We start from the raw sequence: 17,500 nt of genomic DNA, 5'->3' as shown, positions 1-17,500 counted from the left end.
ACTTTGACAGCCTTAGTTATTACACATTCTTACACATACATGTATGTTGAACATCTGAGGTATTGATGAAGTAACAAAGGAAAAAAGCCAAAAGCACTTACTCCTCAGACATTCTTTGACAATTTTACAGCCCAAAATACAAAAAAGATCCAGGCGGAATAGGTAACAAAGGGTTGAAGAAATATTGTCCGAACTGTCAGATGCAAACTGGCTGTGTGACATAACCGAGCATCTCGCTCAATTGAATAAGAAGCTGTAGGGACGCAAACAAGTCCCACCCAAAACTTGACCAATATAGTTGTGAACTGAGACAACCCTTATTTTGTTATTTTTGAGTACAGTTACAGTTGTGTGTTCATGCAGACACATAATAGCAATTTCATTACGAATTGAAAATGGGGGACCCTGATGTAAACAAGGCGAACGTCTCTCTGGTCTGCATCCCCTTAACAATTGTGTGTATTGAGCTGTACTGTACTGTACCCATTCTGCAATCTGTTAATTAAAGTTAATTAAACTATCTTCCATTAGTTGGATGTATGGCCTCTGCAAGGTTGTGTGCAGCCATTTGTTTTTGTAACATCTGCTACATCTGTCCCACGTGTTCTTTGCAGCTCACAGTTGTTAGTTCTGCCCCTCTTGACTGTGACAAAAAGGTTTTGAACAAACTTAATGTCATAGCTTGTATTTGATGATATTCTTCTTTGTTATTTACTTGAATGGTTTGATCATTGATTGATGGAGTAATATGGGGTTCTGATAAACTAAAATTATTTGTTAAAATAACATAAGCTAACATATATTTTTACATTTATGCAAATGCATATGCAATATGTATAACTTGAATAAGTAATAAATACAGAAACAACATGTTTAACAATATGTAAATGAGTAGCTACATTTATTTTACATTACATTAGCATTTATACGGTCTTTGGCCCTTTGAGGGCAACCATAATGCTGATGTGGCCCTCTGTGAAAATGAGTTTGACACCCCTGCCTTAGAGCATTTCATTTCATGTATCTTGTCTTCCATAAGAACGTAGAATACACATTTACAGCCTTTTTTTTAATATGGTCCATTTGCATGTTCTTTAGGGCTGTACCGAATGTAATTTTTTAAAATATTTTAACATTCAAAGCTTCTATTGAATTTGAATTCAATTTGAATAAAGTGATTAATCTGATTAAATGTGTATTTTTTTTAATTAAATCAACTTTCTTTAATGAATATAACTCATCAGTTTCGTCAAATAAATAATCCAATAAGGGCACGGTTGGTACGAAAGTGATGGTGACGTCTTATAGTATAATATTACAATATTAGTGTAGCCTAAACTTTATCTGCAACTGTGAAGAAAAACCCCATTGGTTTAAACAGATTGAATAGATTATACAAAAAAATATATATATATTTTTTTTAATGTTAATTTAGAATTCGAATGTGAACATTATGATCGAAGCTTCGAAGCATTCGGTACTGCCCTAATGTTCTTGGTGTCTGGTTCTAGGGACATCTATGGATCTCAGGGAATGTATTCCCAGTGTCAGAAATACTGTGTCTGTTACTAGGCTTGAGTACATTGTAATGAACCAAATGAGAATATAAAATTGACCAGACCTGAAAAATCTAAGCAAATGAATAAATGGAAGATGATTAAACAGAAGGGTTTTGTAGATACAGTACTGAATTCTGCCATCCGGACAAATGCCATTTGAAATATGCTTATAGAATATCAGGCCTAAAATGGTTATGCGATTAAAATGTGATTAATTAATTACAAATCCTGTAATTAATTAGATAAATGTTTTTAATCGCCTGACAGCACTAATATATATATTTTTTTTTAAATGTTGTCACTCTTTCCAAAAGCAAAGAGGCCTATAAGCGTGGCTAACGCTAATGGCGCGCATACCAGCGAGGATAACTGCCTAAGAAAACAGGCACAGAGGCACTGAAAGAAACGTTCACCCGTCTAATGAACACACTAGACAAATATCAAGATGTATCCATCAGTGGACCAATTGCATGCTTTCGCAGAGGAGAAGGAGCCTTCAGTCGACTCCTTCAGACATTAAGCACCCCCACAGATACATTTTTTTTAAGAAAATTATAAAAAATAAATGGGGGGGGGGGGTGCTTAACCCATTCCCCGCCAACGACAAGTATACTCGTTATTGGCCGCCAATCGAATAACGCCAACAATGAGTATACTCGTTATTGGATCGTTATTTCTTTTATTCGCTATTTCCATTCTGTCCCCTTGTTGAGAAACCTGCCCGCCGTTCCCCACCCAGTCCATGGCTGACAGATCCAGTGAGAGAACAAAGACAGGTCCTGAGAGCAGCTGAAAGGAAGTATAGAAAGTCACGCCTCACTGCTGACATCGACACATATCACAACCTCTTGTTAACATTCTCCAAAACCATCACTAATGCCAAAGCTTCTTTCTTCCACCATAGGATCGAGGCCTCTGCCAAGAATCTTCGCAAACTGCATGCTACCATGTCCTCCCTCCTCACTCCCCCCCCACCCCCCCCCCTCCCTCATCTTTCTCTGCCGAAGACTTTGCAATCTTCTTTGAGGAAAAAGTGGAGAACATCCGCAGCTCCTTCTCCCAACCCCCACCCATTCCAAACGCTGAATCGAGAACCTCATCCTTCACTCTGTCATCTTTCTCTCCCATTACAGAAGCAGAGACCCTGACACTGGTAACGTCGAACCGTCCGACTACTTGCCAGCTGGACCAGCTACCCTCTCCACTCCTCCAGACCATAGCACCAGACATCCTCCCATTCCTAACTGCAACCATCAACTCCTCACTCAACTCGGGGGTGGTCCCCACCTCCCTAAAACAAGCCAGAGTCACGCCGCTCATAAAAAAACCAACCCTGAACCCTACCGTCATAGGCAACTACCGTCCTGTCTCTCTTCTCTCCTTCCTTTCTAAAACACTTGAACGTGCTGTATCCAACCAACTTACTGCTTATCTCTTACAGAATGACCTCCTAGACCCTAATCAGTCAGGCTTCAGGACTGGTCACTCCACAGAGACAGCCCTCATTGCGGTCACAGAGGCACTTCACTTAGCAAAAGCGAAAGGCCTCTCCTCTGTCCTGATTCTCCTAGATCTATCTGCAGCCTTCGACACAGTCAACCACCAGATCCTCCTTGCGGCCCTCGCAGGAATGGGAGTGGCTGGCTCTGCGCTGACATGGCTGTCATCATACCTCAATGACCGCTCCTACCAAGTGTCATGGAGAGGGACCCTGTCGGCCACCCGCCCCCTGCGGACGGGTGTCCCCCAGGGCTCGGTTTTAGGACCCCTTCTCTTCTCCCTCTACACTAAATCACTGGGTAACATTATCACGTCTCATGGCTTCTCCTACCATTGTTATGCCGACGATACTCAACTCTTCCTCTCCTTCCCTCCCTCAGATATCCACGTCTCTGAGCGGATCTCGGCCTGTCTGTCCGACATCTCAGCCTGGATGACGTCCAACCACCTCAAACTGAACCTAAGCAAAACAGAATTGCTCCACCTGCCGGCCAAATCCTCCCCCCTAACCGACCTTTCAATCACAGTCGAGAATGCAGCTGTGACTGCGTCCCCGACCGCCAAGAACCTTGGTGTTGTCCTCGACGACCAGTTGAACTTCTCTGCTCACATCGCAGCGACGACCAGAACCTGCCGATTCCTCCTGAGCAACGTCAGAAGGATCCGCCCCTTCCTGACAAAAGAAGCCACCCAACTCCTCGTCCAATCAACAGTCATCTCCCGCCTCGACTACTGCAATGCACTGCTCGCTGGCCTCCCGGCCACTGCCACTAAGCCTCTTCAACTCATTCAGAACGCAGCGGCCCGCCTGATCTCAAACCTACCGAAGTCGGCCCATGCCACCCCACTTCTTAGGGACCTGCACTGGCTCCCCATTGCTGCACGAATCCGCTTCAAGGCCCTCGACCTAGCATACCGTGCGGCAAAGGGAACCGCTCCCGCCTACCTCCGGTCAATGGTCTCTAACTACACACCCTCAAGACCCCTACGCTCTGCATCTTCTGGCCGCCTCAGACCTACTCCTATCCAAGCTCCGGGAGGGTCATCAAAGAGAAGTCGCCTATTCTCAGTCCTTGCCCCACAATGGTGGAATGAACTACCCACCCCAGTTAGGACAGCCGAATCACGTCCAATCTTTCGCCGTCGACTAAAGACGCACTTCTTCAACCATTATCTGAATAAAAAAAAAAAAAACAATAAAAAAAAAAAAAAAAAAAAATCTAACCCTAACTAACCGTACTGTCATGCACTTGTCCTAATAAACTAACCTACACTGTAGCACTCAACACTTTGATGAACATTGTTGCTCAGCTGATAAGAGTTGTGCCCTTCCTGATGGCTTGTCGTACAGAACTTGTAAGTCGCTTTGGATAAAAGCGTCAGCTAAATGACTAAATGTAAATGTAAATGTAAATCATCCAGGAAGGCTGTGGTACTGTGTGGCAATGTGTCTGAGATCGCAAAGGTCCAATACCGCCGCCTGTTGGTATGCGGCTGATGTTGCACTGTGACTCTGTGTATGATGACTCTGTGTATCATTGAAATTCCTCCGCGCTGAGTTTTCTAGTAACGTGGATCAAGATCTTCACCCGATCGCATTGAATCGCTTTCGGGACGCCCGATTAATTATGCTGTGGGGGGTTATGGCGTGGGCCAAATGGACATACGATCTAGCAGATGGCAATCAAATAATTGGAATATTCTTTTTGGAATCCCACCGGCCACAGGTAAGAGCAATTTAACGTCAATTTCAGCTTGATTGTGCCTTGTTTTCATAGCCATCGCCCTGATCAGCGTATGCTGTTGTACTAATGAATGCCGTTATTGACAATCAATTAATCAGAAACGACCCCCCCCACCCCCCCTTTCAAGCATGCATGATGGAACATAATATACCGATCATATGCATTTGATTTCTTTATTGTAGCGTGTATATGGACGAAATGCCAATGGATAATATATAATACACGTTGCGGCATATTACTAGCCTCCCAGGAATTAGCCTAGACCGCTCTAAAACCATTTATATTCAACACGGTATAAAACGGGAATGTATGGATGGACATTTTTTTTCTTTTTCACATATTGAACGATAGATACTCGATGTCAACTGGGCCATAGTATTGCATATATAGCTATAATATTTAAATAGTTATAGCCCTGCAAACAAGGTGAGCGACTCCCACCGTTTACATCGGTGGCGGTATGCTACTACAGGCGTCCAATGAGTGAATGTGATCATCAATAAGAGTATCAATACGAGTATCAATAAGATTATCAATATGATTATCAATACGATTTTCAATACGATTATCAATAAGAGTATCAATAAGAGTATTGAGTAAGAGTATTTTAAGATCGAGTATCAATAAAAATCGGTATCGATATAAGCAGTTTCTTCAGTATCATTAAAATCCTAACAATATACAATACATACAGTACACACAGATAACATACTGACTCACTGATTACACACCACATACACAAACACACAAATAACATACTGACTCACTGATTACACACACATACATTACATATACATACACATGACTACACACATTTACATTTAGTCATTTAGCTGATGCTTTTATCCAAAGTGGCTTACAGGTTCTGTACGACAAGTCATCAGGAAGGTACAACTCAGCTGAGTAACAATGTTCATCAAAGTGTTGAGTGCTACTGTGCTACAGTGTAGGTTAGTTTATTAGGACAAGTGCACGACAGTAAGGTTAGTTAGGGTAAGACTTTTTATAACATACTGACTCACTGATTACACACACACACTGTATACACATAGTACACATACACAGAAGATCAGACACACATAACAACAGATGTCAAAATGTAGGTTAATCTCTCGCTCTCACACACACACACACAACCCCACCCCCATTCAGTCTAGCAGGTTCAAACAGGGTTTTGAGAGGAGTTCATATGAAACCAAGAGAGAAACAGAAACAACTTGGTTTTATATTTTAAACACATAGAATATCATATCTCTCTGATATCATGATTTGAACACAATCGATGTAAGATATTTAGTACGTTCAATGATTTTATGTAGCAGTGTGTGTGTGTACGTTTGCTATAGGCTACTTATTTTTTATTTTAATTTTTTTTATGGATTAGGCTAATTAAGGCAGAAAAAGCCTGTTTTATTCAAAAGGAAGATAATGATTTATATTTATATTATAAATATTTAAAAAAAAATGTATCTAATATCGTGACATCCTCCGTCACACACAGCATCCACCACCGCACTGTAGGAAACACTGAACAGGCTGATGTAATAATTAATACTCGATATATAACTAATATATATTATTACAGGGTATCTGCAGGTTTAGCCCAGTCAGATTTAAGGCTTTTTAAGACTTTTTAATGCCACTCAGAATTAAATTTAATACCAATTTCACAATAACAAAATGGCAAAAATCATGCAACGACACCAATTAGTTTAAGTTTAGGGACACGTTGGTCCAAAGATGTTTATTAAAAAATAACTTGGAAACTTAAAAATCTTGAACTTAAAGGAGTAACTGGATTGGATGAATTTCAACAAAGGGGTGACCAAACATAAATAGCAAATATAGCTATACAAAATATACCAGGGGCCAAGCAGCAAGTGCAACAGCCACATTTCCGTCAGAACACATACTACCATAGGACTGATACCTGTAAGAACACATGATTATCACCATAGGACTGATACCTGTCAGAACACATAACTATTACCACCCTCCCCAGGGTATCAAAAAAGTCAACCAACAAACTAGATTCTTGTACCGGATCTGCTCTCTGGTAAACAAGAATACCCTGAAGACTCTGGCAGGAGCACTCATTCAGGGGTACTACGACTATGCTTGCACCTCATGGTACCAAAGCACCTCAAAGGCACAAAAAACAAGATTACTAACATCACAAAACAAACTGGTCAGACTACTGCTTAACCTCACTCCTAAAACCCACTTTACCCCTGCCCACATTCAAAACCGCTCTTAAAGAGCACCTACGGGAGGCTGCAATTAGAAACTGGGCACCGTAAATGTCCAACGCCCCCCCCCCCCCCCCCCCCTCCTAATGTACAGTCTCCTCCCCATCATATGTATATATTTTCTGTTAGGATCTCTGGGTAACAGTACTGTATATTTGCATATGTCACAAATGTAACAGTACAGTTACTATGAATTGAAAATGGGGGACCCTGATGTAAACAAGACGAAAGTCTCTCTGGTCTGCATCCCCTTAACAATTGTGTGTATTTATCTGTTATCTGTTAATACAGTTTTTCATTTATTCATCCAGTCGTTTTGTTTTTGTGGTTTGGTTGAATGAATGAAAACTTTGTTTAACAGATTGCAGAATGGGTACAATACAGTACGGCTCAATACACACAATTGTTAAGGGGATGCAGACCAGAGAAAGACGTTTGTCTTGTTTCCATCAGGGTCCCCCATTTTCAATTCATAGTGACATTTATGACACTCAACATACATGACATTTATGGCATAGGGACATACAGGTATATAGTACTGTTACATTTGTGACATATAAGATATGCAAATATACAGTACTGTTACCCATAGATCCTAACATACATATGATGGGAGGATACTGTACATTAGGAGGGGGTGGGTGGGAGGAAAAAATACATAGTGGGTGACTCTCATCGAACATAAACACAAACGTGTCCTTGTTTACATCCGTGAATAGATTATTTTCAAGTTAAGACCTCAGCTTCAAGTGTTGGCGTGGAGCCGCATGTTATCCAGACTTCTGTTGGTGCAGATGTTATAGTCCTACCTGAGATGGCGGGGCCGAAAAGAAATTCGAAATAGTAGTTTGCAGGCGCCGTTTTTGCAGAGGTACGCTTAGCGCTGCTCAGCATGTGCGACTCGACTGCTCTTTTTTTGTTGTTGCAGCAGGCCTCGTAATGGTCTTTGACTTTGACTGGGACCAACCATCGCGCAAACAGTGGATTGTCGAGCCAGTTCTCGTTAAATTGGCACTTTCCCATATTAACGAGTGCAAATGCTAAACTAAACGTAACGTTATCGCTTCCGCTTCGCCTTGCTAACGTTAGCTAGACTCCACTGAAATTGTTCCCGGCCAACATAAGGACCCGTGTTGGTTCCGCCCCATTCCGGTCTGCGTGATGCTACAACGCGGTCAATAAAAACTCCCGACTTTATCTCCCGTTAACCGTACTTCCCCAGATTTCATAATAAAACATGACATGGCATTTTATCTTTCCTTTCTATGGCATTTTTAAGACCTCTGAAAATGGATTTAAGACATTTTAAGACAAACTAAGGCCTTAATTATTGATAAACCAATTTAAGACTTTTTAAGGATCCGCGGACACCCTGTATTAGTTTAGGCTTGAGGTATTCTGACTCAGTGACTCAGTATGGGGAGGCGTAGTGGTTACGTCATTGTTGTTTCCGGCCGGTCCGGAAATTAAATCGTAAAATAATTGCGTCGAATTTTATTTCAACCAAAAATGCTTAAACAATAATGTCAGTGATGGGAGGGAAATCATTTTGTGCAAAAATGCAAAGCTTGCCAATGTTCATGAGGCAGAATTATTACAATAGCCGATAATAAATTTTCCCAATGATGAATCCCTAAACGGGTGGACCTCGCGGGCGGTCCAGAGTGACGTCAGACTACACCTCCCTATAGGGGTGGACCTCGCGGGCGGTCCAGAGTGACGTCAGACTACACCTCCCTATAGGGGTGGACCTCGCGGGCGGTCCAGAGTGACGTCAGACTACACCTCCCTATAGGGGTGGACCTCGCGGGCGGTCCAGAGTGACGTCAGACTACACCTCCCTATATGCAGAGTTTACAGGAAACAGGAAGTGTTGGGCTCCCTATATGCAGAGTTTACAGGAAACAGGAAGTGTTGGGCTCCCTATATGCAGAGTTTACAGGAAACAGGAAGTGTTGGGCTCCCTATATGCAGAGTTTACAGGAAACAGGAAGTGTTGGGCTCCCTATATGCAGAGTTTACAGGAAACAGGAAGTGTTGGGCTCCCTATATGCAGAGTTTACAGGAAACAGGAAGTGTTATCTGGGTTCTGCCGAGAGGTCATGGGTCAAAGATGACGCTCGGGCAGGGTGACGGAGAAGACGGGGAAGCTGGCGATTACTTTAATTTTCTGAATTCACAAATGTTACTCATAATGGTCTAAGACATAAACATCTCTCTCTCTCTCTCTCTCTCTAATACAGACTGGCCTCTGTTGATCTTCCATATCACCATGGTAACCGCTGTCAAACTTCCCCTGACGACATAATGTCATTTGATGTCATTTCCTGAAGTGAAACATAAGCTTCTGTTGAGCCTAGATCTATCATCCAATCAGAAGAATGGACACATAAGCTTCTGTTGAGCCTAGATCTATCATCCAATCAGAAGACTGGACACATAAGCTTCTGTTGAGCCTAGATCTATCATCCAATCAGAAGACTGGACACATAAGCTTCTGTTGAGCCTAGATCCATCGTCCAATCAGAAGACTGGAAACAACCATGCTGCCTTACGTAAGAGATCAATCAAGTTAATCAATAGGTTCTGATCTGTTCATCAATGATGTGATCAGACACTCTATGCACACAGAGACACACACACAGATACATATAATCACATGCATGCCCTCACAGCTGTGTACTGTAAACCAGTCATCTTTCAAACAGGCAGACACACATACACAAACACACAAGAACCTGTGTGTGTGTGTGTGTGTGTGTGTGTGTGTGTGTGTGTGTGTGTGTGTGTGTGTGTGCATGTGGTCACACCCAGGGTAGAAATGTACTCCGTCCTCATTCCATTCATAATAGTTTTCACTATGACTCCCTGCATTCAACTGTGTGTGTGTGTGTGTATGTGTGTGTGTGTGTGTGTGCATGTGTGTGTGAGAAACAGGTTCAGTGCTATTTCCCCCTGTCACATTCCTCACTCACCCACACACACACACACGTCGTCATAGCGACAGCCTAGGGGGCCAGTCTGTATCTGTCTGTGGGCGACATATTTCCACTCCAAGGGTTTCTGATGACAAACTGAATAATAACAGGGAATTATCATAAATACATCCCATGTATGTTACCAGAGAGCCCAGCATGTGCTGTTTAGCGTACAGGGATACCCTTTATCATATTATATAATATCATACCCTCGATCATATTATTAGGGATGTTGTCCGATATTATCGGCGGATATTGGCATAAAAATGTAATATCGGAAATTATCGGTATCGGTTTAAAAAAAGAAATTATACTTTTTTTTTTACAATTATTTAACCTTTATTTACCCAGGCAAGCAAGTAAGAACAAATTCTTATTTTATTTATCGTCAAAAAAAGTATGCATAATGTTGTGTTAATTCCACGACAAGACGTTGGACAATATCGGTGTATCGGATATCGGTAAAAGAAAAAAAGCCAATATCGAACATCCCTACATATTATAATATCATATCCTTTATCAGAAAATATCAGAGTATTGAAATGAGTATCGATACATTGATGCAGCCGTGATGCAGCCGTGATGCAGCCGTGATGCAGCCGTGATGCAGCCGTGATCCAGCCGTGATCCAGCCGTGATCCAGCCGTGATGCAGCCGTGATGCATTTATGGGTTTATTTATGTTGATTTAATTTGGTTGTGTTGATGTTAAATTTCTTTTGCAAAATGGGTATATTCTGTTTGGTTTTACACAATATGTCTATCGGTGTGTTGTGTGTGTGTAGGGGCAGGTATATATACGATTTTTTCTTCTTCCTGTTCCTTTCGGCCATGGTATTTTTGGTGAATTATATAAATATGTACTGTTGGACTGTGGTAATTCCATGTACGAATAAATAAATGATGACACAAGTCTCGATGACATCACAGACACACCAGTCTCGATGACATGACAGACACACCAGTCTCGATGACATCACAGACACACCAGTCTCGATGACATCACAGACATACCAGTCTCGATGACATCACAGACACACCAGTCTCGATGACATCACAGACACACCAGTCTCGATGACATCACATACACACCAGTCTCGATGACATCACAGACACACCAGTCTCGATGACATCACAGACACACCAGTCTCAATGACATCACAGACACACCAGTCTCGATGACATCACAGACACACCAGTCTCGATGACATCACAGACACACCAGTCTCGATGACATCACAGACACCAGTCTCGATGACATCACAGACACCAGTCTCGATGACATCACAGACATACCAGTCTCGATGACATCACAGACACACCAGTCTCGATGACATCACAGACATACCAGTCTCGATGACATCACAGACATACCAGTCTCGATGACATCACAGACACACCAGTCTCGATGACATCACAGACATACCAGTCTCGATGACATCACAGACATACCAGTCTCGATGACATCACAGACACACCAGTCTCGATGACATCACAGACACACCAGTCTCGATGACATCACAGACATACCAGTCTCGATGACATCACAGACACACCAGTCTCGATGACATCACAGACACACCAGTCTCGATGACATCACAGACATACCAGTCTCGATGACATCACAGACATACCAGTCTCGATGACATCACAGACACACCAGTCTCGATGACATCACAGACACACCAGTCTCGATGACATCACATACACACCAGTCTCGATGACATCACAGACACACCAGTCTCGATGACATCACAGACACACCAGTCTCGATGACATCACAGACACACCAGTCTCGATGACATCACAGACACACCAGTCTCGATGACATCACAGACACACCAGTCTCGATGACATCACAGACACACCAGTCTCGATGACATCACAGACATACCAGTCTCGATGACATCACAGACACCAGTCTCGATGACATCACAGACACACCAGTCTCGATGACATCACAGACACCAGTCTCGATGACATCACAGACACCAGTCTCGATGACATCACAGACACACCAGTCTCGATGACATCACATACACACCAGTCTCGATGACATCACAGACACACCAGTCTCGATGACATCACAGACACACCAGTCTCGATGACATCACAGACACACCAGTCTCGATGACATCACAGACACACCAGTCTCGATGACATCACAGACACACCAGGCTCGATGACATCACAGACACACCAGTCTCGATGACATCACAGACACACCAGTCTCGATGACATCACAGACACACCAGTCTCGATGACATCACAGACACCAGTCTCGATGACATCACAGACACCAGTCTCGATGACATCACAGACATACCAGTCTCGATGACATCACAGACACACCAGTCTCGATGACATCACAGACATACCAGTCTCGATGACATCACAGACACCAGTCTCGATGACATCACAGACACACCAGTCTCGATGACATCACAGACACCAGTCTCGATGACATCACAGACACCAGTCTCGATGACATCACAGACACCAGTCTCGATGACATCACAGACACCTGGTCTTGGCTCTCTTGGTTGTCTCAGGTCATAAAGGGAGTGGAATGTTTCCTTCTTTCACTGCCACACGACAGAAGGTTAACCCTTTACTATCACATCACACAACCGACGGCGATGCTCCATCATTAGCTCCGCATCCCCGGAGCTAATGATGCTAATGATGGAGCATCGCTGTCGGTTGTGTGATGTGATAGTAAAGGGCTAACCTTCTGTATTGTCACAGTGAAAGGGTTAACCGGCTGTCGTGTGGCAGTGAAAGGGTTAAGCAGCTGGTCCGGTCAGCAGAGAGTCCAGAGTCCGGTCTGACCTGCCAGGTGTCCTCACCCGGGTCCTCACCTGGCTTCAGTCCTGAGGCTGCGTCACAGAGACACTTTACATTCCACTGCATTCAATCTACATTCCATTTACACTTCCAGTTCATATTAGTCATTTAACCTCCACCCCACCCCCCCCCCCCCCCCCTCAGGGCCTCCACCCCACCCCCCCCCCCCCCTCAGGGCCGGACCCACGAGCCTCCACCCCACCCCCCCCCCCCCTCAGGGCCGGACCCACGAGCCTCCACCCCACCCCCCCCCTCAGGGCCGGACCCACGAGCCTCCACCCCCCCCCCCCCCCCCCCCCCCCTCCACCCCACTCCGTAGTGGGTGGTGAGCTGAACAAGCTGGTGAAGAAGGCTAGCTCCGTAGTGGGTGGTGAGCTGAACAAGCTGGTGAAGAAGGCTAGCTCCGTAGTGGGTGGTGAGCTGAACAAGCTGGTGAAGAAGGCTAGCTCCGTAGTGGGTGGTGAGCTGAACAAGCTGGTGAAGAAGGCTAGCTCCGTAGTGGGTGGTGAGCTGAACAAGCTGGTGAAGAAGGCTAGCTCCGTAGTGGGTGGTGAGCTGAACAAGCTGGTGAAGAAGGCTAGCTCAGTAGTGGGTGGTGAGCTGGACAAGCTGGTGAAGAAGGCTAGCTCCGTAGTGGGTGGTGAGCTGAACAAGCTGGTGAAGAAGGCTAGCTCCGTAGTGGGTGGTGAGCTGAACAAGCTGGTGAAGAAGGCTAGCTCAGTAGTGGGTGGTGAGCTGAACAGGCTGGTGAAGAAGGCTAGCTCCGTAGTGGGTGGTGAGCTGAACAAGCTGGTGAAGAAGGCTAGCTCAGTAGTGGGTGGTGAGCTGAACAAGCTGGTGAAGAAGGCTAGCTCCGTAGTGGGTGGTGAGCTGAACAAGCTGGTGAAGAAGGCTAGCTCAGTAGTGGGTGGTGAGCTGAACAAGCTGGTGAAGAAGGCTAGCTCCGTAGTGGGTGGTGAGCTGAACAAGCTGGTGAAGAAGGCTAGCTCCGTAGTGGGTGGTGAGCTGAACAAGCTGGTGAAGAAGGCTAGCTCCGTAGTGGGTGGTGAGCTGAACAAGCTGGTGAAGAAGGCTAGCTCCGTAGTGGGTGGTGAGCTGAACAAGCTGGTGAAGAAGGCTAGCTCAGTAGTGGGTGGTGAGCTGGACAAGCTGGTGAAGAAGGCTAGCTCCGTAGTGGGTGGTGAGCTGAACAAGCTGGTGAAGAAGGCTAGCTCCGTAGTGGGTGGTGAGCTGAACAAGCTGGTGAAGAAGGCTAGCTCAGTAGTGGGTGGTGAGCTGAACAGGCTGGTGAAGAAGGCTAGCTCCGTAGTGGGTGGTGAGCTGAACAAGCTGGTGAAGAAGGCTAGCTCAGTAGTGGGTGGTGAGCTGAACAAGCTGGTGAAGAAGGCTAGCTCCGTAGTGGGTGGTGAGCTGAACAAGCTGGTGAAGAAGGCTAGCTCAGTAGTGGGTGGTGAGCTGAACAAGCTGGTGAAGAAGGCTAGCTCCGTAGTGGGTGGTGAGCTGAACAAGCTGGTGAAGAAGGCTAGCTCCGTAGTGGGTGGTGAGCTGAACAAGCTGGTGAAGAAGGCTAGCTCCGTAGTGGGTGGTGAGCTGAACAAGCTGGTGAAGAAGGCTAGCTCCGTAGTGGGTGGTGAGCTGAACAAGCTGGTGAAGAAGGCTAGCTCAGTAGTGGGTGGTGAGCTGGACAAGCTGGTGAAGAAGGCTAGCTCCGTAGTGGGTGGTGAGCTGAACAAGCTGGTGAAGAAGGCTAGCTCAGTAGTGGGTGGTGAGCTGAACAAGCTGGTGAAGAAGGCTAGCTCCGTAGTGGGTGGTGAGCTGGACAAGCTGGTGAAGAAGGCTAGCTCCGTAGTGGGTGGTGAGCTGAACAAGCTGGTGAAGAAGGCTAGCTCCGTAGTGGGTGGTGAGCTGGACAAGCTGGTGAAGAAGGCTAGCTCCATAGTGGGTGGTGAGCTGAACAAGCTGGTGAAGAAGGCTAGCTCAGTAGTGGGTGGTGAGCTGGACAAGCTGGTGAAGAAGGCTAGCTCAGTAGTGGGTGGTGAGCTGAACAAGCTGGTGAAGAAGGCTAGCTCAGTAGTGGGTGGTGAGCTGAACACCCAGCCTCTCCCCCACCCTCTCCTTCCACCCACCCTCTCCCCCACCCTCTCCCCCACCCAGCCTCTCCTTCCACCCACCCTCTCCCCCTCCACCCACCCTCTCCCCCACCCTCTCCACCCAGCCTCTCCCCCACCCTCTCCTTCCACCCACCCTCTCCCCCACCCAGCCTCTCCCCCACCCTCTCCTTCCACCCACCCTCTCCTTCCACCCACCCTCTCCCCCTCCACCCACCCTCTCCCGCACCCTCTCCACCCACCCTCTCCTTCCACCCACCCTCTCCCTCTCCACCCACCCTCTCCCCCACCCTCCCCCTCTCCACCCACCCTCTCCCTCCAGTGTATTGCTCGAGGACACTTGGAGCCAGAATCCAGACCCTCTCGCCTGCAGAGGGAGTCAGGACGTGACTCCCTGACGCAGCGGTAAGGGGCACGGCTGGTCTGGGTGAGGGGCACGGCTGGTCTGGGTGAGGGATGACGATGAGAAGGCAGGTGTTGGGCCTCAACGGTTCCACCCAAAACACAGTAGATTACAATAGAGCCCATTGATTGGCCGATTGGTTTCTCTGAATATGTTTTGTTTTGTAGCAACAAGTACTTTGGTTGTTTGTCGCATCTTTAGCTTCACGGTTGTCTCCTTGCAGAACTCCCGGAGAACTCAAGGACTTATATAGAGAGACTGTCACAGACTGTCATTGTATCTAGACTGTCTGCTTCTACCACCGTCACAACATTACAGAGCTCCACCCCTCTCTCTCTCTCTCTCTCTCTCTCTCTGACGCCCTGCTGTTAGACCACTCGTCCAGGCCTTCACTTCCTGTGGATGATGGACTTGGACCTGAATTCACCGCTTAAACAACTCCAGACAGAGGTGGAAAGTAGCGAAAACAAATGTAACACTACTATATACACCTGTATGTAGGGGTGGGCAATATGACGATATTAAATAAATATCGGGTACAGTTCATTAACGCCGGTACACTTTTCAAACATGTCGTTGTGGACATCGTGATGTTTTGCACAAAACCTCAGGTCAGTTTCTAAGCCGCCGCGGCTGAGATGAGACTTACTTTAGCGCGGCGCTCTCCTCTCTCCCTCACACAGACACACTCGTCCAATTTACGTCACGCACACAGACACGCACACACGCCCAGAGACAGAGAGGCGGTAACTAAGTTAGCCGCTAACTAAGCTAACTAACGTTAGCCACTAACCCTGGAAACGCTCACAAGGGGGTGATCCACGCCACCAGTTCCATTAGGGGGGGGGTTATATTGACGAGGCTTGACAACAGGTTTATATAATCATATTGCCGTGACTGTATCCATCAAAGGGTTAAATCAAGCATTTTTAAGTGCTTTTTTAGAGGACATTTCTAAATATCGCAAAATATATATTGTGTATCGTGATAGAGCAAGAAAATATTGTGATATCATTTAGAGGCCATATCGCCCAGCCCTACCTGTATGTCATGTACAGTATGTTGTGTGTATGTCATAAATGTCGCTATGAATTGAAAATGGGGGACCCTGATGTAAACAAGACAAACGGCTTTCTCTGGTCTGCATCCCCTTAACAATTGTGTGTATTGAGCCGTACTGTACTGTACCCATTCTGCAATCTGTTAAATAAAGTTTTCATTCATTCATTCATTCATCCTTTCAACTGCTTCAGAACTCTGCTCCACCACCAACACAGTAAATATCAACATGACATCTAGTATCATCAACATAGTTTAGTTGTGTGTATACATGTGGGCAGCATGTGTTTAAAGGTGTAACTTGGTACCCGTCACTCAGATCAACAGAACATCTGCATCCAGAGAGAGAGAGAGAGAGAGAGAGAGAGAGAGAGAGAGAGAGAGAGAGAGAGAGAGGGGGGAGAGATACAGTAGATGGGGGGATAGGAGAGAGGGAGTGGGAGAGAGAGAGAGACACAGAGCGAGAGGGGGGAGAGATACAGTAGATGGGGGGATAGGAGAGAGAGAGAGAGAGAGAGAGAGAGGGGGGAGAGATACAGTAGATGGGGGGATAGGAGAGAGGGAGTGGGAGAGAGAGAGAGACACAGAGCGAGAGGGGGGAGAGATACAGTAGATGGGGGGATAGGAGAGAGGGAGAGAGAGAGAGAGAGAGAGAGAGAGAGAGGGGGGAGATATACAGTAGATGGGGGGATAGGAGAGAGGGAGTGGGAGAGAGAGAGAGACACAGAGCGAGAGGGGGGAGAGATACAGTAGATGGGGGGATAGGAGAGAGGGAGAGAGAGAGAGAGAGAGAGAGAGAGAGAGAGGGGGGAGAGATACAGTAGATGGGGGGATAGGAGAGAGGGAGTGGGAGAGAGAGAGAGACACAGAGCGAGAGGGGGGAGAGATACAGTAGATGGGGGGATAGGAGAGAGAGAGTGGGAGAGAGAGAGAGAGAGAGAGGGGGGAGAGATACAGTAGATGGGGGGATAGGAGAGAGGGAGTGGGAGAGAGAGAGAGACACAGAGCGAGAGGGGGGAGAGATACAGTAGATGGGGGGATAGGAGAGAGAGA

General features: G+C 45.9%; 1 pseudogene across 1 annotated transcript in view; it reads right to left on the bottom strand.

Moving 5' to 3' along the window:
- Positions 1-17,500, bottom strand: part of LOC311223872 (disheveled-associated activator of morphogenesis 1-A-like) — a 66,232-nt pseudogene that overhangs the window by 48,015 nt on the left and 717 nt on the right. The window lies entirely within an intron of this gene.

The sequence above is a fragment of the Notolepis coatsorum genome (genome assembly GCF_963971535.1).
Source record: "Notolepis coatsorum genome assembly, chromosome: 2".
Lineage (NCBI taxonomy): Eukaryota > Metazoa > Chordata > Actinopteri > Aulopiformes > Paralepididae > Notolepis > Notolepis coatsorum.
The sequence above is the reverse complement of the archived record's forward strand: the minus strand, read 5'-3'. Positions and strand labels throughout refer to the sequence as shown.